The sequence below is a fragment of the Periplaneta americana genome, unplaced genomic scaffold (assembly GCF_040183065.1).
Source record: "Periplaneta americana isolate PAMFEO1 unplaced genomic scaffold, P.americana_PAMFEO1_priV1 scaffold_24, whole genome shotgun sequence".
NCBI classification, from domain to species: Eukaryota; Metazoa; Arthropoda; class Insecta; order Blattodea; family Blattidae; genus Periplaneta; species Periplaneta americana.
In genome coordinates, this window is record NW_027185505.1 from 689173 (window position 1) to 713915 (window position 24743).

The 24743-nt window shown below is 42.7% G+C and overlaps 2 non-coding genes across 2 annotated transcripts; both read right to left on the bottom strand.

Moving 5' to 3' along the window:
* Positions 1-4890: 4890 nt before the first annotated feature.
* On the bottom strand, positions 4891-5009 carry LOC138693936 (5S ribosomal RNA). Its single transcript, XR_011330620.1, has one exon. It is a non-coding gene; the product is annotated as a 5S ribosomal RNA (ribosomal RNA).
* A 19354-nt stretch (positions 5010-24363) lies between these two features.
* On the bottom strand, positions 24364-24482 carry LOC138693937 (5S ribosomal RNA). The gene has a single exon (XR_011330621.1). It is a non-coding gene; the product is annotated as a 5S ribosomal RNA (ribosomal RNA).
* Positions 24483-24743: the final 261 nt, after the last annotated feature.

Here is a 24743-nt window from a genome sequence, read left to right on the forward strand (position 1 = left end):
AGGACATTTATAGCAAACAGTACGTTCACCATCTGGCTGCATTACCTGGCATTGTTGTTGCACAGCAATGTTCAGATGTTCTTCAATTGTTGCCCGCAGAGATCGGTGTAAAGTAGGACGTGCAAAGCGGTGCTGCATCCACGGTTTTGTCAGCTCTTCACACAATTGGAAAATGAATTGTTTTCTTGATATTGTTTTCTGAGTTCTTCTAACTATAAATTATCCATGAATTTATACTTGCAATATTTAGCATGTTGTAAAATATTGCTAGTGGCCAGCGCCTCGTCTTTCTATTGCAGGAAAGATTGTGGCACATTTGACATAGTGTATCTACACCACCTTTAGTCCCATTGTAAATAATAATAATAATAATAATAATAATAATAATAATAATAATAATAATAATAATAATAATAATAATAAAGGCTTTACATATAACGTGTTGCTTACTGTTGTCATTGCAGTCCACGTCGGTGGGGGTGGGGGGGTTTCTTTCTCCTCCTCCTTCCTCTAGAAAGAGCAGTTACCAGGGTCTAAGGAAGTGAATGCCCTTTTCTTTCTGGGCTCATCCCTACATTTGTCTTAGCTCCTTAGGGAAAACCACGGAAAACCCTCAGGCTTGCGAATAGACTGAATGAATGAGAGGAGAAACTTTAAAGGTACGTGAAAACACGTCCATGCAAGGGAGTTGGGACTGTGAAAAATTGAATATGTGAAATCCAAGACTGTATTTGCCAGGCGAGCAAAGAAGAAGAAGAAGAAGAAAGGCTTACGTATGACGTGTGGCTTACTGTTGTCATTGCAGTCCGCGTCGGCCAGCGGTGGGAGGGGGGGGGTCAATATACCTGCACATATCAGTTCAAATTATAAAAACCTCTTAATGCTACTGCGGTACTATTCCATTGCCGAACACAATATGAAGAAATTAGCAGATCCCTGAACTGAACTCTTATTACTCTGAAATTACCGCGCAGTACAATTATAGCTATGACGCATTGCAAGCGTTAGTCACCATATCGATTTGCTAAGCAAATTTTATCCCTTTAGAGCATGTCCCCCCCCCCCTCCTCCTCCATATCAGCCAACAACATACTGGATGAAGAAGACTCCTGCAAAAGGGACGAATTAAGATTTAATTTTATTTTAATGATAGACTAACATTGCAAAGTTCCAAAATAATTTTTTGCATTCCTTCATTACACTAGTCGTACAAAATTGCGGTCGTATCTCGTACTATCTATACTAATAATAAATCTGTAGCCGAAATTTTTCTGGTAAGTTTCGATTTTCCAAAAGTAATTGGTCCTAACATATATAATTAACCACCCTGAAACCGAAAATCGCATTTTTGAAAATTTTGTTTGTATGTCTGTCTGTATGTTTGTTACCTTTTCACGCGATAATGGCTGAACCGATTTATATGAAAACTGGAATATAAATTAAGTTTGTTGTAACTTAGATTTTAGGCTATATGGCATTCGAAATACTTTATTTAAAAGGGGGGTTATAAGGGGGCCTTAATTAAATAAATCGAAATATCTCGCTTATTATTGATATTTGAGAAAAAATGTTACATAACAGATGTTCCTTTAAAAATGATTTCCGTTAAGTTTTATTTTTTTACAACATTTTGATAGGACTGATATTTAATGAGATAAATGAGTTTTAAAATTAAAATAACGCTATCTAAGACGGTGCAATGAATTAAGAACAAATGACTTCGTCTATAAGGGGCCTTGGACAACAACAATCGAAACAGGGGCCTTGGACATCAACAAACAATCGAAAGCTATTAAACATAGCCTACAGGGAATGTTTCTGTGTTTGTATGAAGTAATATCACAAGCTCGTAAATTAACTGATTTGTATAATTAGTTATTATTTCACCATTGGAAACTGTAGTTTCTCTAGATGGACATAATGCTATAATGTTATTACAGTAACGTCTGAGTAAATCGAGGACAGGTAAGATTAAAATAGCTTCTTATGCACAGAAAATTTGATAGGCTATTTTGTACATTCGTTTTCTGTATTTCTTAAAATAATATTTATGTACACGCATTTTAATCTCAGAGAATTAACGAACAACGAGAGTGTATTGATTTAGTATGCAGTAATAGTACTTTAGCTTGGCAATCCATTATTTTAATAATTCATATTTTAACTATGCTCAATTGAATCGTGTTAAAATACATAAAATATATATGCAATAAATGCAGTGCTAAAAAAAAATTGGGTAATATGCGAAGCAGATTATCTTGCGCTGTTGTAAAAGTTGTTCCATGGATCAGTCGTCCTATTTTAATTATGTAATTACTTTATATTTATTTCTAACAGGTGGAGCGGAGCGAACGGGTACGGCTAGCTAACAATAAGTGAGAACTTACAATACAACAACGACAACAACAACAACAGCTGATAATCTGAAAGGGAACATAGTAATTTGGGGTGAATTAAAATGCAGCTTCCATTCGTTTAAAATTTCTTTAAATTTTAACTAAATATTAATGTAGATATTACCTCTAAAGGTAAATGGGGGCATGTTTCACAACGCTAACAAATTACAAATTAACAATATACAATTAACAACGGAAATATTACATATGCTTGTTAACTGTGTTTCACAATGCAATCTTATTCACTTGTATGTTTTAACGAACTTTACAAAATCGGCGAAACAAACTTACAAATACGCATAATTGGTTGAACAAAATCGCCAACGACAGTTTACAAAAATCACTAAGGATCAGAGGTAAAGTAGCTGTAATTTTAGAACTATCGATGGACATGTTTATATTTTTTTATATATATTTTATTTAGATTTTGCTACATCGGCGACAACGGAGTTTCGCGGCATGCAATTGGTCGAGCATACCAATGCATTAATTAGCCTACGACTTAACTGACGAAAGTTAGCGCGAAATTCATTCAAATAATTGATAAATAATGGATTTGACCCACGTAGTTATATGCAGTTGATAGAGCAGCTAACATGTCCATCCATTAAAATCAACTTCGCTCTCTGCTGGTCCATCAGTATATTTTATTGTTTCATCCATAACCTCGCCAACATTAGGGAACCCAGCAGGAGGAGCATAAAAATCCTTTGCCCGAGTAAGCACATTCGGTGATCAATAACCCGCCTCGAGTTTTTTCAATCTTGTAACAACATCAACTACCATGTGTGAACTTTTGCACACTGTAATCTTATAAATTCCGTTCTTATCTGCTAACGCAGGGAACTGAGAGCTACTATGCAACCAATGCAGTTCTCGCTTTGTGGTTAGGGCACCACTTTTCCCTTTCAGATGTTGCATGTGATGTCCCATATCTTGTAGGAGAGATTACAGCGAAATGGGATTCGGAACGACTTCAGAATACTGCGTAAGTAATGCCGACATTGCATTATTAAGTGATTGGTTTTCGGTGCAAAGTTTTTCTTCTTTAAGTGCGAGTATTTATTAAATACGTTCCTCGTATATAAGAACTAACGCGGTATTCTGAAGTATAGCGCGGGATTCATTCGAAACCTTTCATTAATATTCGTACAATGATACGAACGTGGCCGGAAAATTCTACGTTAGGCCTAAATGCAAAATCTTCGTCTGAGTCGCTAGAACTACTCAATAACATCACAACTGCTTCAGTGTAATTCTTAATGGTACCCTGTTACTATAAAATTGATTTTATACATATGTGTTTATTTTTTTCATTCACAATTAGAAGCTATTTCAACAGGGCTACTGTAGAAAATGTGCTAACTTCACTAGTAAAGTTTAGTTTACACGTTTGTAAAATTACTCCTTCGTTGTGAAACAAACATATCACTTGTAAAGAGCGCAAAATTTCATTCGTAAAGATTTGATTTCCTTTGTACAGTCCACCTTTACAAACAAAGATTGTGAAACAGAAGTTTACAAACAGAGTTCACAATTTCCAAAGATTGTAAACTTTGTGAAACACCCCACTGGTGAATCAGCACGCCGAGCTCGATCGAAATACAACCAGTTACTATTATTTCCCTATCGTTTTTTGACATTTGATTCCGCGTCCTACCTCTTTCATTCGTTACTAACCAACAACGCCAATAGCAGAAGGTAACGCAAAAACAGTCACCGGTTCCCCGATGCATGGCTTTCTCTCTCAATGTCAACTGAGAGTTAAAAATATTCATTATAATATGCACTTTCCACTCACTCCTCAGAATGTCTTCTTTATTTTTATTTATTTATTTTTTAAGATATGTGAGCTACGTACTGTATGTCTGATGTTTTGCCATCGTACATTCAAATATTTATATTCACTGTACAGTACAGCGAACTGTTTATACTTACTGTACATGCTATAACTACTTCTCCCAACTCCGCTATTGCTATATTTCCTAAACTAAACGCTGATATTGAAATAACGCCTGGTCTGATAATGCAGTCTGTTTAAATTTCTACCGACCAAGTTCTGCCCTTCATCATGGGAAAACAACGAGCTTCTTTAAAGGATACAACTACTAGGACAGAGATATTTTCATTATGGAATTTGTACTACCCACTGAAATGTAGTAACTAATGGGATTTTAATTAGCCATATATGTACAGTATATTACATTCTTTACCTAAAATGTCTCTAACTTCTAGGGAGAGCGCGAGGTACGTTCACAATCCCCTGAATACATATTCCCTTCTTCGAGAAAACGCAGAGAAGTGAACCGTCTCATATGAATATGCTACCAGTCATAAGTTTCAATACGGAGCTGCAAGTACTTAAGAATTATCAATTACTCTACAATTATGCAGCGGCGTCATCATCCAAGCTATAGCTGGAATAGGGAAGGGAACATAATATCCCATAAGTCTTATTAGAACACGCTGGAAATAGTGACGTAAAAAAAAAAATCGCCAACGGCACGTGGTGTTCCCAAGCGGTCACCCATCCAAGTACTGACCACGCCCAATGTTGCTTGACTTCGGTGATCGGACGAGAACCGGTATTTTCAACATGGTATGGCCGTTGCCGATGAAACTGCGTAATCTGTAGGCACTTGAGGACGATGGGATTGGGGTGCACTCGATAAAACCTGCACTCGCTCACACACACACGTAAACTGCCTGCTTAGACTCTGTACCTAAATTACCAAGCTCGTTGGATGTCATTGGGATAGATGATAAATCTATCTATCAACGGCAGTTTGGTTACGTTTCAACGTCACACACTGCTGGATTGACACGGGATTAATAAAACAGCTAGTCGGCATTCTAAGTTAAGCCACAGGTGGATTGTTGTTCAACAGCGGAGCCTCCTTTCAACCACATGGTTGTGGAACTGTAGTCGGATTTTCGACATCATTTTCATGCCATACTACGGAACTTCACACAAACTTCAATTCACTTCTTGCACCGGCGGCTACTACGAATGGACTGAAGCTCGCTACTGACTAGGGGGGGGGGGACATTTGTCTCTTGATGGATTACGTGACAGATATATAAAGTATCAGTCGTATGTTATGAACCCGAGTTTCAATAAAGATAGATTACCCGTATGTCCACAGATTCTCAGTAGTGGCCTGCGGAAGGATTATGCCCGCGGTCGACAAGTTACCTTCTAAGTTGTTTTCCCTCAACAATTAATGCTGCCAAGTGAGTAGGAATGACACCGCGCTCTCATATAAGTCGTACGAAACTATTAAGGAAACGAATTTGCCTCGTGGATCCAAGTCTCCCATGGACTGCCTATAATGTATTATCTATCCTAGAAGTGTTATCGGGGTGATTATTTAAATTTTCACTCGGTGGGAACCGCTGTTGTTCTTCATTCATCTACTCTGTTATGAATAACTTGTGGCCCTTAAAAGGGCCGGTTGCTGATTCCCTAGCAAGCACTCCCGCTTACTTGGAACTAGTGTATTTTGTGACGGCCTTGGTCCCTTCACTGACGGCGTGCTTGGCCAGCTCACCGGGTAGCAGGAGACGGACGGCTGTCTGGATCTCCCGACTGGTGATGGTCGACCGCTTGTTGTAATGCGCGAGCCGCGAAGCTTCCGCGGCGATGCGCTCGAAGATGTCGTTAACGAAGCTGTTCATGATGCTCATAGCCTTTGAACTGATTCCCGTGTCTGGGTGAACTTGTTTCAGAACCTTGTAGATGTAAATGGCGTAGCTCTCCTTCCTCTTGCGCTTCTTCTTCTTATCGCCCTTCGAAATATTCTTCTGGGCCTTGCCGGCCTTCTTGGCAGCCTTTCCGGAAGCTTTGGGGGGCATGGTGCTCGTCTGATGATGAGCCCGGAGGGAGAAAAAATATTTAAGTCGCAGGGACAATGCCGTACTGCCTTCCCAGTGCGAGCCAATAGAAACAGCGCAAACGTTTGTGACTTTACGATTGGTCCGCTGTCGATTATTGACGTTGGCGTAAAAGTGAAGGTTACCGTGGGCGAGGCGTGAGGAGAGAATATTCTTTCTTGGACGTGAAAGGAGCAAGACGTGTCCTGAGAACTTCTGATTGGCGCACCGGCGAAAGCAGCTACAGCGGACAACCAACCAGATTCCTCAGTTCTACAGCAGCAAGCGAGCGCAGCAGCCAAGCAGCTCTCGGCCAGGGAGGCTCGAGGCGCCGAGCATCGTACTTCTGTCGGCCAGGCGGCGGACACCTACGTAATCGGCACTTCTTAAAGAGCAGCCTATTGGTTCCATTGCCGCACCGGCGCTCAGCGCGAAGAAAGCCGCGCAGCCTACGGAGGGCTGTGCGCACTAACTTCCCTAGGCCAGGCGGATCCCGGTCGGGGATTGGGTCCTCTCTCGAGGAGACCCCTAGCCGTCCTCGGCCCCTAGGCAGGCTTCCTGCTAGGGAGAGACTCTGTGCCTTCGTGCCGGAGTGACTGCCCAAAGGCAGGGCCTTCGGGCTAATTTGCTTTCCGCCCTCCACTCTTCTACTATTGCCCGGCCCTTCTGAGGGCTACGCAAATTTTCGTCCGGCCCTTATCAGGGCCAACGAAATTAGCGAACCAAACCGACGGTCCCCGGCGGGCTCCGCAACGCTTGTTGCGATCGGCTAACCGGGCTAGGCTTCGGCGACCGGTCGGGCGTAACTGCTGGGCTTCCACCCTTAGTGGGAAAGGGGCCTAGCAGGTTCTTGCACTGCGGACAGAGTGCCGCTTAGGTCTCCCCCCCCTGACAGGATCGAATCTGTAATTCGAATGGCTCCAGTTAAGAGCAACAAGGCCACGAGCCATCCTACTGCAGGTGGCGTACAGCGGTTGCTAGTTTGCACTAGCCAGACAGGGCCCACCACCTCCTACTTGCGCGTGTCGCGTCCCGCGCAGATTACTCCTCCGCCCAGACGTCGGAACCTGAGATCGGCTGGTCCTGTACGGACGCCGCCTGTCCCGGTCCCCGTTGCGGAGATCCTTGAGCTTCGTCCCCCTACCACCATCCCAGTCCCTTCAGGACTCCCGAGAAAGCCCACCCCTCCCAAGATAGCTCCCAAGGTCACTGAGGTGACACGTGTTGACTTGCCCGGTCCTAGCGGACTGAATAGCCGTGGTGTTACGGTCTTGGCTGATGAAGTGCCGTCGATTCCATCTGGGTCCGGCGCACTTCAGGTCATTAAGGCCAAAAAGAAGAAGAATAAGGGCTCAGCTAAGACTCAGCAGGGCGGCATTCCTTCCGCTAGTGAGCTCACCAAGGAAGAGAGATCGGCTCTCTCTACCTTGGAGCAATTGGAGGCGGCGACTCTTCAAGTCGTGACCGAGGAGGCAGCACCCCCCGCCGAACCTGAGGCCCCACAGGAGACGGCTGCTGCCCCTGAGGTAGATGAGGCAGTTCCCCGCCCCCCTTCCCCAGCTCGTACTCACGTGTCGGAGAGTGAGGACGAGGAAGTTGAAGTTGAGACTGCCCTCACTAGGCGACGTGGTGATATCCCACCTGTTATTATTACGCCAGCCTTCACTGGCTCGCTGGGCCGACTGAACCTAGAGTTCAAGGCACAATACGAACCGTTGGGCTTATGCTCGTACAGGGCGCGCGGCGGGACGGCCGTGAAAACTGTTTGCGAAAGGGATTACGCAAATCTTTGCAGGTTCCTGACCGAACGGGGAGTAGCGTACAACTTGCTGCGCCCCAAGAACGACAAGCCTCTGCGATTCGTTCTAAGAGGAATAGATATTCACACAGATGAGGAGGACATCCAGGGCGACCTGGAATTCCAAAGCATAATCGTCCGGCGAGTGACGAGGATGCACTCATCAAGGACAAAGGCCAAACTCCCAATGGTCATTGTCGATGTGGAGAATTCCCCCGAAACCCGGGATAGAATGAGAGCCTTGCGTCAGTGCTGCCTGATGAGGGTAACAGTTGAGGACTACGTCCCCAGCAAGCGCCCGCCTCAGTGCAGCAACTGCCAGTGGTACTACCACACGCAGGCTAGCTGCAAAGCGCAGCCTATGTGTCGAGCTTGTGCACGCCCCCATAAGACTAAAGATTGTCGCAAGCCGCACGATGTCCCCGCTACATGCGCACTCTGTACTGGCGCTCACACCGCCAATTATGGAGGGTGTCCCGTGGCACTACAGGTTAGAGATGCCACGGAAGGAACGAGCAGGGCTGCCCGACGGAGGAGGGCAGAGCTCGAGGAACAGCGGACGCTCCAATACGAGTGGCTCCGGCAGCAGCGTGTGGAGCGAGCTGCGAGGCAGCAGCAGCTGTTCCGAGAACAGCAGCCGCAGCCACAGGCTCGCGCCCCTGTGCAGGGGCCCCGTGCGGAGCGACGCACGGAACTCGGGCCGGTCCGCCAACAGCAGCAGCAAACGCAGCAGCAGCAGGCGACCATCCCTTCGCTTTTGGAAGTGCCCGTAGCCGCGCCTCTGTGGTCCACCGTGGCAGCGACAGCCCCCCAAACTGCTGCCAATAATGTAGGACCCCTTTCTCAGCGCCCTAAGCGCAACAGGGGCAGCAGAAAAGCCACCAAGGCTACCAAGGTAGAGTCCATCTCCGCCCCTGTCCCACCGGCCCAGCAGGAAGCTATTGCAAGCACCTCGAAAGGCCCGACCGGTCAAGGCGCGACCTTGGACCAAGTTCAGCACTTTGCCGAGGCGTTGCAATTAGCAAACCCTAACCTCCCGCTCGCCCCAATCCTAGAAGGATTAACCAAAGTGATAGTTCTCCTTATGGAGAATCCTATGTCTGCCCTCCCGGAGATATTTAAGCTCCTAACCTCCCTCGTTTCTCTCAATGGCCAGACGAAGTGACGGAGTTGCTAGGATGTGTATATGGAACGCCAGGGGCCTTAGACATGATAGACATGAGTTCAGGGCTTTCCTAGACGCTAATAATATAGACGTAGCATTTATAACAGAAACGTTCCTGACACCCCAAGTAAATTTAAGATGCGCGGGGTTTAAAGTCTATAGACAAGATAGAGCAGGTAGAAGAGGCGGAGGTGTAGCGGTGTTCGTTCGTTCTACGATCGCGCACTGTGAGTATCTCCTTCCCCAGCTAGCGGCATTAGAGGCAGTGGCTATTAGAGCCTACATAGGCAGACTCCCCTTTCTGCTTATGGCTGCCTACAGTCCTCCGGGCATACTAGATGAACGCGATTTAGATATAGTGACAAGTCTATCCGATAGATTCGTAGTCGCCGGCGACCTCAATGCGAAGCACGCTAGCTGGAACTGTCAACGCCCCAATCGGCAGGGCGATAGGCTTTTTCTTAATTCTACAGGAAACGGATACGTCGTGATGGCCCCTAGGGAACCCACACACGTACCGGATGCTGCAAATCAACTGCCTGACATATTAGACATCGCTCTGGTGAAAGGTCTCACAACTAGAGCGAGACTAACAACCCTGGATGATCTTCCGTCCGACCACCTACCGGTGATAATGGAGATCATGCACCCAGTCGAACTCTCCCCAACCGCTGAGAAATTCAACTACAAGGCGGCAGACTGGGTGTTCTTTCAAGACCAGGTAGCCGCTACGCTTCCACCACTCCCCCCTGAAGTCACTCCGGCAGGGATAGATAGGTCAGTTAGCGACCTGACGGAGTGCATAAAGAAGGCAATGGTTGCTGCTATACCGAAACGGTCTTCACAACCGGGACGGATGCAGCTCCCAGCCTATATTAGAGATCTAAAGATCGCCCGCAATAGAGCAAGAACATTGTGGAAGCGTACTAGGTTAGATCAACATAGAATAGAAATGAACCGCTTGCGCAGGCGGATCAGTGAGGCGGTCCACGAGACGGTCGTGGATGCTTGGAAATCCAAGGTTGAGACGATGGACAGCAGAAACATGTCAGAAGTCTGGCGTGTATCTCGAGCTCTGTCCAATCCGTCTCAATCTATTCACCCATTAGTAGTCGGTCCAGATGTCACGGCCTTTACTCCTGAGGAGAAGGCTACCGCACTGGCAGACGTTCTAGAGACCACTTTTCAACCCGTGGAACAAAATTTAAACTTGCCCCATATCAGAGCTGTTGAGGAATCGGTTCGAGACCTCCTTAGCAGGGAGCCGGAAAATGGGATACGACCTACGAACACCCACGAGGTCGCCCATTTCATTCGTCGCCTCGGCCCTCATAAGGCCGCAGGAGCCGACGGTATCCAAGGAATTATATTGCAGCATCTCCCAAGGTCAGCTATGAAGCGCATAGCAGAGATAATTAATAACATCTTGGCTTCCGGTCACTATCCCATTCCCTGGAAAGAAGCTCACGTAGTTCTCTTTCCAAAGCCCGGAAAGGATAAGACGAATCCAAGCAACTATAGGCCTATTAGTCTCCTCAGTTGTCTCAGCAAACTGGCGGAGCGGGTCATACATAGACGCCTCACTGAAGTAGTATTGCCCCAAATCAGGAACGAGCAATTCGGTTTTCACCCTGGTCGTTCCACTACACTCCAGGCACTCCGCATGACGGAGGACATTACCTGGGCTATGAGCACGAAGCGTGTAGTAGCTGCAGCTTACCTGGACATCGAGCGAGCATTCGACAAGGTTTGGCATGAGGGACTCCTCGTTAAGTTACTGGGCATGGGAGTCCCAGATGGAATGATACGCCTCATTTCTAACTACCTCCGAGGCCGTACATTCAAAACCCGTGTAGGCACTAGTTTCTCCACCCCCCGTGAAATTCACGCAGGAGTCCCACAGGGTTCCATTATCGGGCCCATACTTTTCAATATATTCATTAATGACCTCCCGTTTCGCTATATCCACGGCAGAAGTAGTCATCTGTATATCTATGCAGACGACACTGCCCTCTTGGCGATGGGCAAAACCTATAGATTAGCGTCCCGTAGATTACAGTCGATCTTAGATCACCTCCAGCCGTGGTTCCACGACTGGAGAATCAAGGTCAATGTAGAGAAATGTCAGGCCATACTCTTTTCACTAAGAGCGAGGCTCGAAGACATACCACCACCACCCACACTTTTCGGACGAGAAATGCCGTGGATGAACCAAATTAAATATTTAGGGATCATTATGGACTCTCATCTCAACTTCCGAGATCACATCCAATCCCTTCTTCGTAAGGCCAACGGGCTGATAGTTAGACACTATCCCATTCTGGCGGCCTTAACTCCTGACAACCTGAGGGTAGGACTTACCATGTATAAGGCCCTCATTCGCTCTGTCATTACCTATGCCGCACCCGCATGGGGGTTTGCGGCAGTGTCCCATCTCCGTAAACTCCAAGTTGTCCAAAACCAGGTGATTCGACTCATTACCCATCTCCCCCGAGTCGCCTCGAGAAGAAAGTTCCATGATGAACTAGAGTTGCCAACCATAGACGAGTTCATTGCTCGACTGGCTAGGAACCTGTATGCGGAAGCTCGTGCTAACCCCAACCCGCTCATATCTGGCCTCGGCCAGTATGATCCTAGGTTACGGCGTAGACACCAGACAGGTCCATTAGCTATACTATTGAGACAGGAGGACAGGGAGGCTGGCGCTACTCCCAGGTTTTGGTAGCTACGACTCAACTCCATGAGACTCCTTGGATAGTGCAACCGCTGTAAAATGACCTTGTCTTAACTGGGCTAAACAAAATCCCTCCATAACCTTACCTACTTTTGTTGATCGATGGAAATCTAATAGAGCCAATTGGCTAGTATATATCCATCGATTCATAGAGTCATTCAACCTAAGAGCCAACTGGCTAGTCTCTGATATTGAGACAACTCATCCTGCCTAAGGTTTTTCCGTGGTTTTCCTAAGGCGCTAAGACAAATGTCGGGATGAGCCCTAAAAGAAATGGGCCACGGACCTGCTCTCATATCCCCATGAATCCCCCTAATTAACAATCACATCTCTCCCCCCTCTTCGCAATTGAGCCATCATATAGCCAAATGGCTGGTCTCGAAATTGAGACAAATCAACAAGGCTCATGACCTCCAACATAATAGCCAAATTGGCTAGTCTCTTATATGAGACAACTCATCCTGCCTAAGGTATTCCGTGGTTTTCCTCAGGCGTAAGACAAATGTCGGGATGAGCCCTATAAGAAATGGGCCACGGACCTATATGCCCTTCCCCATATATATTCCACCTTTCTTATAAATTATGTATGCCCTATTTCAGATAATATTAATAGTATATTAAACATACGAGGTCACTCAATAAGTCGCAAATTGAAAGGACAGGGACCTCTCAAATTGCAGTTTAGATTTCACGGCGCTTCTTCCGACGGCCTTCACCTGCTTTGTCATCGAACAACAGATGACGGCGTCTTGCCATCCAAACGGCACACACCAGCCAACTCCTCCTCGCCCCGTTCCGTGATCAATTGATCAGTCTCAGCCCCCCTCGCGTATGTGGTACCTAAGAGGTTACGTCCAATTTCGGCTTCCCCTTCAAAATTTTCTAGAGCTCCTTCAGGGGAGCAGCGTAACCCGGAGTGAGACTAGTGGCCAACAGGCTTGGAGCTCACATATTTAGTTTTGTACAGCCCCCAACCCCTTGCAAGGACGCGTTTTGCGTACCTTTTAAATTTTCCTCCCAATTCTCCTTCGATTTTTCGATTTTCGATTTTCGGGGCGAGGCGTCGTTCTTGTAGTTAAACAGCTGCAAGTAGGAGTAGCATCATGTCGGGTCGTGGAAAGGGAGGCAAGGTGAAGGGAAAGTCAAAGTCTCGATCCAGCCGTGCTGGGTTGCAGTTCCCGGTAGGCCGTATCCACCGTCTTTTGCGTAAGGGCAATTACGCAGAGCGAGTTGGTGCCGGTGCGCCAGTCTACCTGGCCGCGGTGATGGAGTACCTGGCGGCCGAAGTTCTCGAGTTGGCTGGCAACGCAGCTCGTGACAACAAGAAGACTAGGATCATTCCTCGTCACTTACAGCTCGCCATTCGCAACGACGAGGAGCTGAACAAACTCCTGTCCGGCGTCACCATCGCCCAGGGTGGTGTGTTGCCCAACATCCAGGCGGTTCTCCTCCCGAAGAAAACCGAGAAGAAGGCTTAAGCCCCTTCTCCGTAAAACGGCCCTTTTAAGGGCCCCACTAACCTCACAAAAGTCAGAAATAGCCAGTATTGTTAATCCTCTCTCACGGCTTCGTAATGTAATTTCATTACGCGTGTCAACTTTCTCTCTCTCTCTATACCGGTGGGCTGATTTAATATCATCATTCTGTAATTTTGTGCTCTGAACGATGTCGTTGTCCCAGGTTCGCACTGAAGTACTTGAAACCGTTGTACATTTACTAGGCTATTGTGTGATAACACATTATACTGATGCATATAGAAAGGTTTCATTATTATTATATAATTTAACACAATACGAATTAAATTAGATGATGATGCCAAAGTACATAGTTGGCTTCGAAATTTATGTAATATATTTCTATCATATTAGAGTAATGGAGATTATCGTGAAAATAATCACAAGTCCCCTTCTTTGGTGCCCATCGTGGTTTTAGACATATACGTTTGAATATACTAGTTTACTTTACTACATACTACGAATGAAACTAATTTTGAATAAGAAATCGATAACTGGTGAACAACTTACGGCGTTATAATAGAGTTCCTAATGCGTTTGTTTGTTGGTGCACATATTGGCCGCACGCGCAGGAACCCCAATACTGAGATGATGACATGACCTTCTCGTAGGAATCGAAGGCTTTGACAATTTGCGTTCGAATTTCCCCTCTCTCTGTCGTTTCGTTCGAACCGAAATGACGCAAGCTATACGTGGAAGTTGTCTGACAGGACGAAGTCCTGGTTCTGACATGCGATGTGTACCTCTTCTCCCCAGTGTTTACCACACTGGATTCCTATGACCTAAAAGTTGGCATTGCAAAAACGTGGTGATGTGATGTTCAGTATGTGTCAATCCCCTCGGTTCCTTGTTACGGTCTGGTGAGCATTGCCTACCTGCGTTGTCATATTACCCACCAATTCTTCGGACAGTGATTATTGACTTACAGAAGTTTACAGTAACAGGTAACATAATCCGAGGAGCAAGGCTTCACAGAGGAACCGGTCTTTCCACTTGATATACCAAGCGTTGGGGTCAGACCCATTTGAAAAACGGAGAGGCATTTCTTACAACGTCTTTTGCTGATACTGAAGTGCCCCTACGAAATAAGTTCTGTTTTCCGCACTGGCCTGTTGAGCTAGTGGTCACACAGTAAAGGTGAATTAAATTAATCTCGACAACTACTGCCCTTTTTAGACGGATTTTATGGCCCTGAAAAGGGCCGTTTTGCCGACGGATTCGGCAGCAGACGTGTGTAGGCAGTCTAACCGCCGAACCCGTAGAGAGTCCTCCCCTGCCTCTTCAAGGCGTATACCACGTCCATGGCCGTGACTGTCTTCCGCTTCGCGTGCTCGGTGTATGTTACAGCGTCACGGATTACGTTCTCCAGAAAGACCTTGAGAACACCTCTCGTCTCCTCGTAGATGAGGCCGGAGATACGCTTTACGCCTCCACGTCGGGCGAGACGACGAATGGCCGGCTTCGTGATGCCCTGAATATTATCTCGGAGAACCTTCCTGTGGCGCTTCGCTCCACCTTTGCCAAGACCCTTGCCTCCCTTGCCGCGTCCAGTCATGTTGCTCGTGTGACGAAGGTTAAAAGTGATCTCGACGGCGGGTCATTTTTTGGTTTATATACTAAAACCCGCGGACCAATCACATTACGGAAGGGGCGTGGCTTCTCAACGGGCGAAGACATAAATACCCCTCTTGGGGGCAGCGGGGGCGACTGTATTGCGTCAACTTGGGTTGCGAGGACTAAGGAGTAAGCGATGGCACGTACGAAGCAAACTGCGCGTAAGTCCACGGGAGGCAAGGCTCCACGAAAGCAGCTGGCAACGAAGGCCGCTAGGAAGAGCGCACCGGCTACTGGAGGCGTGAAGAAACCCCATCGATACCGCCCTGGTACAGTTGCTCTTCGCGAGATCCGTCGTTACCAGAAGAGCACCGAGCTCCTCATCCGCAAGCTGCCTTTCCAGCGCTTGGTGCGTGAAATCGCTCAGGATTTCAAAACCGACCTCCGTTTCCAGAGCTCAGCCGTAATGGCCTTGCAGGAGGCAAGCGAGGCATACCTCGTCGGTCTCTTCGAGGATACCAACCTTTGCGCCATCCACGCCAAGCGCGTGACCATTATGCCCAAGGATATTCAGCTGGCTAGGCGCATCCGCGGCGAGAGGGCTTGAATTAACAAAGGTACTCCTGCCCGCAAAAAGGCCCTTTTCAGGGCCACTAGTTATTTCTCGGAAGAGCCGGTTGTACCGTACTCCAGGTCTCGTTCCTACTACCCTCAGTTCAAGGTCACCTCAATAATATAAATGGTTTCTCCCTTTCCATTCCTCACCGTATCAGCATTTTCCCACAGCCTGTTTGACAAATATCGCAATGTATCCTATAGGTTAATAAACAATTTTTTAATAGAACGATGGATAACAAAGTTTCTTAGGAAAATTAAAAAAAAATTTCACAGTTCTATAATATTGCACATTATATATATTTACCAAATTAAGGGTTAACGCCGCCGGGACGAGTGATCCTCCGTCCGACCGATCACAAGCGCCAAGGCTCAAAGTGGTCCAGAAAGCAAATCTAGCTGGACTAAAAATGTGACATATTTCCATGAAACTTCGCACTATAGTCACTACTGTATAAGAGGAGAAACTACCCCTTTATAGACGATGCGTTTTGACAAAAATTAGTGACTTGTCTCATATATAATATATTGTTTTAATGAAACTTTACACAGTACTTACATGTAGCTCGTTTATACTATATTGGATACAAAATGTGATTATGATTGTATAAGAGTAGCTACTTGTCTCCTATCTAACATTTTTTACTTTCACGAAACTATAACTGTGACTCATTATTTTCGATAGTACAGACGTGGTCTGCTTAGGAAAGGACAAGCGGAAGACTGTGACCTTTGTGACCTCGGGTGGGTATTACGATAACATTTATAACCGTCACCCTGATAAGCATCCGAGCAGCTTATTTCAAAAAGGAGTTTGAATACAAACAATTCCTTCAATCTACTACGATTATTACAATAACTGATTTCATTAATCTCCTCTCTTCTTTAGCAAAATATAAATTACCTTCAATTGGTCGATTCAGCAAACTTGTTCATAAAACTTATCGCTATTGCGTCACGTTTCGCAATTTTTCTAAAGTAAAAACAAAAACACGAACAAACGCCTACTCCTTTAACCTCATCGCTCTCTTATCTCTAGAATCCCGGGGGGTTGAGAACCTGAATTCTCTGTGGTGTGAAACAAAGCAACCCGCAGGAGCAATGACACGTTCAATTGTCCTAATAATAGAAAAAAAATTACACGTCATTTAGTGTATTCAGAACATTTTTACAGGACCGTGTAGGATATTCACTCTCCTGTCGAATAGTTTCGGCGGCTGGTAGGCGATACGCATTAATTAAAATAATACTTGCGTACCTTGTTCAGGACAGTGACTGTGCTACTTTCTTTCTTTCTTTCTTTCTTTCTTTCTTTCTTTCTTTCTTTCTTTCTTTCCTTTATTTGTAGCTTATTGATGACACCAGATGCCATAACGGAAATGCCGTGATGGTATGTTTGTTTAATATTCAAAATCAAGTGACAGACGCTATTTGACTTTGCGGTGGAGGGGATAGGGACCTGATCTCGGATGTTCCGAGAGATGCCGGCGCACAGTTGTCCAGAACGCAAAACTATGTAAGAAAATCAACTTCATCATAACCGAAGTTTAAGTAATATCTAGGCTTAAACAAAAGCTAGGCATTGTGCACAACAGCATACAAAACATCAATATCAGTAAGAGGTGGGACAAAACATGAGTTTTTTTTTTAAAGTCACGCTCTTCAGTTGATTTTTGTTCGTGGGGTCAGTGGCTGTTTTATACTGTTAAACCTTCCCTTATGGAGGTCATAGGACAAGATGTGTACTTTCATTTAATACGCGAAAAGCAATCTATAATACGTTAGCATTCATTTAATTGGCACGTTTACTGAGATTTGTGCAACTAGTTTTTTTTTTTTTTTTTTTTTTTTACGACATATTTAACAGGCTGTGCATTACAAGTAAACCTGAGTTAACTTTCAATTCTTCTACCCACACATTAATCAAATATTAAACTCTATACGGCTTAAAATTTAGCTGCTACATCCTGCAAACTTAGATGTTATATTCATCTCTTGGTGGCGCTTTACGAATTCGACAGCAGCCACTTTTCAGAGTCTGGATGAAGGAGCTTAATTTCTCCAAGAAAAATTCAACACTTCTTGAACATATAATGAACAACTAAATTATGGAGTATATCCATGAATCTAGCATTTTGTTACCAACTGCGAAAAATATGGCAGGCTAGTCATCTTTTAGGAGCATAATTTCTATTAAAACATTAAAAATTATCAGAAAAACTAATTTTTCCCTAATTCCCTAATTACACGAGCATAATTCGTTTTTGCATAGATGCGTATAAAATTTCATGGAAATATGTTACATAGGGGAGAAATTATTAACTCTGTATAAATGTAGCCTCTAAACACAAGAAGTAGATTCCCATATAAAAACCATTATCTGAATTTATGCTACCTGTAACTATACTGTGTGAAATATAATGTAAATATTTCAGTTAAGATAGAAATTATTAATTTAGTCTATAAAGCACTTCCGATACAACTCTTCACACAATAATAATAATAATAATAATAATAATAATAATAATAATAATAATAATAATAATAATAATAATAATAATAATTCTGAGCTTCAGTGCAAGAACTCTTTAACCCTCACACAGCTTGTTCTGAGAAAAATCAGTATTAAAGAAATTTATACACATTAAACAAATTGTAATGCTATATGTTGTCATGTCTCTTCTATCCCTCACGTGGAAACTTAGGCTTACACAGCAGCAAGAATAAGATAACAACGTTATTATCATCTGTCCTTTTATGGCTATACAGTTTTTGCAGTGAACTACAGAATTATTAACTATTATTATTACAGACCTGTTATTTTTTTCACTTTTTTCACACACACACACACACACACACACACACACACACACACACATCTATTATACTAAACATAAACCCACAAGAGAAAACAATACTTGTATTAACTGTAAACATTTTTCTTCCTTTCTTTATTTTTAGCAGAATCCTCCATTTCACCCTTTATCTCACTAGATGCGCTTCCCGCAGACATTCTTCATTATATGTTTCACACACCACTTCGTAACACTTGCAGCGGTTGACTTTTGTTTTCTTGTCTTTTTCTCTAGGGTATATTGTACATAGTGCTCGGTATCGGTGCTCGTTCACGTGATATTTTACCTTTGTTTTTCTTGCTAACTCCTGCCAATTTTTCTGATATTTCCCGTAGTTGATTGGTCAAGTACTGCGGATTGATTCCCGGTTATAACAAACACACCTACACTACATTCCAATGATTTCTGACTCGTTACTGCACATTTTAGAAACACTGTACGAAAGCACACACAGTCTCTCGTAAATCAACAGGTTACAACAGAGACTTACACTTGCAAACGCGTGGGGGATTTCAGAAAATTTCTTACTATTTCAGTACCTTTAACTGTACAACAGATTTTGTTTTCTCGAAAAAGAAAGGTCAACGTTACTATTGACAAAAGACAGAAACGTACGATTACAATACCTTTATTTTAAACAATCTTAGAGGTGGTCTGGGAATTCCTAAACTCACCACGCGACTACTTAACCCTAGACAGGTAATCATCACTGTACTCATGTTAAAGGTAAGCATTCGTAATTTTTACTACTCACATTTTAATTAACTGAAATCAACTCAATATCACACATTTAACAACTTTTACACATTTCGTAGCCATTAGTGTTCATTTAATTTTAAGTTTGTCATAAAGTCTTTACGTTCATGTTATTGTCCTATTTACAATTAGTGCAAACAACAGCGCGATGTTCTCTGCAGAACCCCTTTTTGCAAAGTCCACAAAATGTTGTCATCATTCTCCTCTTCTTTGCAGGACATTTATAGCAAACAGTACGTTCACCATCTGGCTGCATTACCTGGCATTGTTGTTGCACAGCAATGTTCAGATGTTCTTCAATTGTTGCCCGCAGAGATCGGTGTAAAGTAGGACGTGCAAAGCGGTGCTGCATCCACGGTTTTGTCAGCTCTTCACACAATTGGAAAATGAATTGTTTTCTTGATATTGTTTTCTGAGTTCTTCTAACTATAAATTATCCATGAATTTATACTTGCAATATTTAGCATGTTGTAAAATATTGCTAGTGGCCAGCGCCTCGTCTTTCTATTGCAGGAAAGATTGTGGCACATTTGACATAGTGTATCTACACCACCTTTAGTCCCATTGTAAATAATAATAATAATAATAATAATAATAATAATAATAATAATAATAATAATAATAATAATAATAATAAAGGCTTTACATATAACGTGTTGCTTACTGTTGTCATTGCAGTCCACGTCGGTGGGGGTGGGGGGGTTTCTTTCTCCTCCTCCTTCCTCTAGAAAGAGCAGTTACCAGGGTCTAAGGAAGTGAATGCCCTTTTCTTTCTGGGCTCATCCCTACATTTGTCTTAGCTCCTTAGGGAAAACCACGGAAAACCCTCAGGCTTGCGAATAGACTGAATGAATGAGAGGAGAAACTTTAAAGGTACGTGAAAACACGTCCATGCAAGGGAGTTGGGACTGTGAAAAATTGAATATGTGAAATCCAAGACTGTATTTGCCAGGCGAGCAAAGAAGAAGAAGAAGAAGAAAGGCTTACGTATGACGTGTGGCTTACTGTTGTCATTGCAGTCCGCGTCGGCCAGCGGTGGGAGGGGGGGGGTCAATATACCTGCACATATCAGTTCAAATTATAAAAACCTCTTAATGCTACTGCGGTACTATTCCATTGCCGAACACAATATGAAGAAATTAGCAGATCCCTGAACTGAACTCTTATTACTCTGAAATTACCGCGCAGTACAATTATAGCTATGACGCATTGCAAGCGTTAGTCACCATATCGATTTGCTAAGCAAATTTTATCCCTTTAGAGCATGTCCCCCCCCCCTCCTCCTCCATATCAGCCAACAACATACTGGATGAAGAAGACTCCTGCAAAAGGGACGAATTAAGATTTAATTTTATTTTAATGATAGACTAACATTGCAAAGTTCCAAAATAATTTTTTGCATTCCTTCATTACACTAGTCGTACAAAATTGCGGTCGTATCTCGTACTATCTATACTAATAATAAATCTGTAGCCGAAATTTTTCTGGTAAGTTTCGATTTTCCAAAAGTAATTGGTCCTAACATATATAATTAACCACCCTGAAACCGAAAATCGCATTTTTGAAAATTTTGTTTGTATGTCTGTCTGTATGTTTGTTACCTTTTCACGCGATAATGGCTGAACCGATTTATATGAAAACTGGAATATAAATTAAGTTTGTTGTAACTTAGATTTTAGGCTATATGGCATTCGAAATACTTTATTTAAAAGGGGGGTTATAAGGGGGCCTTAATTAAATAAATCGAAATATCTCGCTTATTATTGATATTTGAGAAAAAATGTTACATAACAGATGTTCCTTTAAAAATGATTTCCGTTAAGTTTTATTTTTTTACAACATTTTGATAGGACTGATATTTAATGAGATAAATGAGTTTTAAAATTAAAATAACGCTATCTAAGACGGTGCAATGAATTAAGAACAAATGACTTCGTCTATAAGGGGCCTTGGACAACAACAATCGAAACAGGGGCCTTGGACATCAACAAACAATCGAAAGCTATTAAACATAGCCTACAGGGAATGTTTCTGTGTTTGTATGAAGTAATATCACAAGCTCGTAAATTAACTGATTTGTATAATTAGTTATTATTTCACCATTGGAAACTGTAGTTTCTCTAGATGGACATAATGCTATAATGTTATTACAGTAACGTCTGAGTAAATCGAGGACAGGTAAGATTAAAATAGCTTCTTATGCACAGAAAATTTGATAGGCTATTTTGTACATTCGTTTTCTGTATTTCTTAAAATAATATTTATGTACACGCATTTTAATCTCAGAGAATTAACGAACAACGAGAGTGTATTGATTTAGTATGCAGTAATAGTACTTTAGCTTGGCAATCCATTATTTTAATAATTCATATTTTAACTATGCTCAATTGAATCGTGTTAAAATACATAAAATATATATGCAATAAATGCAGTGCTAAAAAAAAATTGGGTAATATGCGAAGCAGATTATCTTGCGCTGTTGTAAAAGTTGTTCCATGGATCAGTCGTCCTATTTTAATTATGTAATTACTTTATATTTATTTCTAACAGGTGGAGCGGAGCGAACGGGTACGGCTAGCTAACAATAAGTGAGAACTTACAATACAACAACGACAACAACAACAACAGCTGATAATCTGAAAGGGAACATAGTAATTTGGGGTGAATTAAAATGCAGCTTCCATTCGTTTAAAATTTCTTTAAATTTTAACTAAATATTAATGTAGATATTACCTCTAAAGGTAAATGGGGGCATGTTTCACAACGCTAACAAATTACAAATTAACAATATACAATTAACAACGGAAATATTACATATGCTTGTTAACTGTGTTTCACAATGCAATCTTATTCACTTGTATGTTTTAACGAACTTTACAAAATCGGCGAAACAAACTTACAAATACGCATAATTGGTTGAACAAAATCGCCAACGACAGTTTACAAAAATCACTAAGGATCAGAGGTAAAGTAGCTGTAATTTTAGAACTATCGATGGACATGTTTATATTTTTTTATATATATTTTATTTAGATTTTGCTACATCGGCGACAACGGAGTTTCGCGGCATGCAATTGGTCGAGCATACCAATGCATTAATTAGCCTACGACTTAACTGACGAAAGTTAGCGCGAAATTCATTCAAATAATTGATAAATAATGGATTTGACCCACGTAGTTATATGCAGTTGATAGAGCAGCTAACATGTCCATCCATTAAAATCAACTTCGCTCTCTGCTGGTCCATCAGTATATTTTATTGTTTCATCCATAACCTCGCCAACATTAGGGAACCCAGCAGGAGGAGCATAAAAATCCTTTGCCCGAGTAAGCACATTCGGTGATCAATAACCCGCCTCGAGTTTTTTCAATCTTGTAACAACATCAACTACCATGTGTGAACTTTTGCACACTGTAATCTTATAAATTCCGTTCTTATCTGCTAACGCAGGGAACTGAGAGCTACTATGCAACCAATGCAGTTCTCGCTTTGTGGTTAGGGCACCACTTTTCCCTTTCAGATGTTGCATGTGATGTCCCATATCTTGTAGGAGAGATTACAGCGAAATGGGATTCGGAACGACTTCAGAATACTGCGTAAGTAATGCCGACATTGCATTATTAAGTGATTGGTTTTCGGTGCAAAGTTTTTCTTCTTTAAGTGCGAGTATTTATTAAATACGTTCCTCGTATATAAGAACTAACGCGGTATTCTGAAGTATAGCGCGGGATTCATTCGAAACCTTTCATTAATATTCGTACAATGATACGAACGTGGCCGGAAAATTCTACGTTAGGCCTAAATGCAAAATCTTCGTCTGAGTCGCTAGAACTACTCAATAACATCACAACTGCTTCAGTGTAATTCTTAATGGTACCCTGTTACTATAAAATTGATTTTATACATATGTGTTTATTTTTTTCATTCACAATTAGAAGCTATTTCAACAGGGCTACTGTAGAAAATGTGCTAACTTCACTAGTAAAGTTTAGTTTACACGTTTGTAAAATTACTCCTTCGTTGTGAAACAAACATATCACTTGTAAAGAGCGCAAAATTTCATTCGTAAAGATTTGATTTCCTTTGTACAGTCCACCTTTACAAACAAAGATTGTGAAACAGAAGTTTACAAACAGAGTTCACAATTTCCAAAGATTGTAAACTTTGTGAAACACCCCACTGGTGAATCAGCACGCCGAGCTCGATCGAAATACAACCAGTTACTATTATTTCCCTATCGTTTTTTGACATTTGATTCCGCGTCCTACCTCTTTCATTCGTTACTAACCAACAACGCCAATAGCAGAAGGTAACGCAAAAACAGTCACCGGTTCCCCGATGCATGGCTTTCTCTCTCAATGTCAACTGAGAGTTAAAAATATTCATTATAATATGCACTTTCCACTCACTCCTCAGAATGTCTTCTTTATTTTTATTTATTTATTTTTTAAGATATGTGAGCTACGTACTGTATGTCTGATGTTTTGCCATCGTACATTCAAATATTTATATTCACTGTACAGTACAGCGAACTGTTTATACTTACTGTACATGCTATAACTACTTCTCCCAACTCCGCTATTGCTATATTTCCTAAACTAAACGCTGATATTGAAATAACGCCTGGTCTGATAATGCAGTCTGTTTAAATTTCTACCGACCAAGTTCTGCCCTTCATCATGGGAAAACAACGAGCTTCTTTAAAGGATACAACTACTAGGACAGAGATATTTTCATTATGGAATTTGTACTACCCACTGAAATGTAGTAACTAATGGGATTTTAATTAGCCATATATGTACAGTATATTACATTCTTTACCTAAAATGTCTCTAACTTCTAGGGAGAGCGCGAGGTACGTTCACAATCCCCTGAATACATATTCCCTTCTTCGAGAAAACGCAGAGAAGTGAACCGTCTCATATGAATATGCTACCAGTCATAAGTTTCAATACGGAGCTGCAAGTACTTAAGAATTATCAATTACTCTACAATTATGCAGCGGCGTCATCATCCAAGCTATAGCTGGAATAGGGAAGGGAACATAATATCCCATAAGTCTTATTAGAACACGCTGGAAATAGTGACGTAAAAAAAAAAATCGCCAACGGCACGTGGTGTTCCCAAGCGGTCACCCATCCAAGTACTGACCACGCCCAATGTTGCTTGACTTCGGTGATCGGACGAGAACCGGTATTTTCAACATGGTATGGCCGTTGCCGATGAAACTGCGTAATCTGTAGGCACTTGAGGACGATGGGATTGGGGTGCACTCGATAAAACCTGCACTCGCTCACACACACACGTAAACTGCCTGCTTAGACTCTGTACCTAAATTACCAAGCTCGTTGGATGTCATTGGGATAGATGATAAATCTATCTATCAACGGCAGTTTGGTTACGTTTCAACGTCACACACTGCTGGATTGACACGGGATTAATAAAACAGCTAGTCGGCATTCTAAGTTAAGCCACAGGTGGA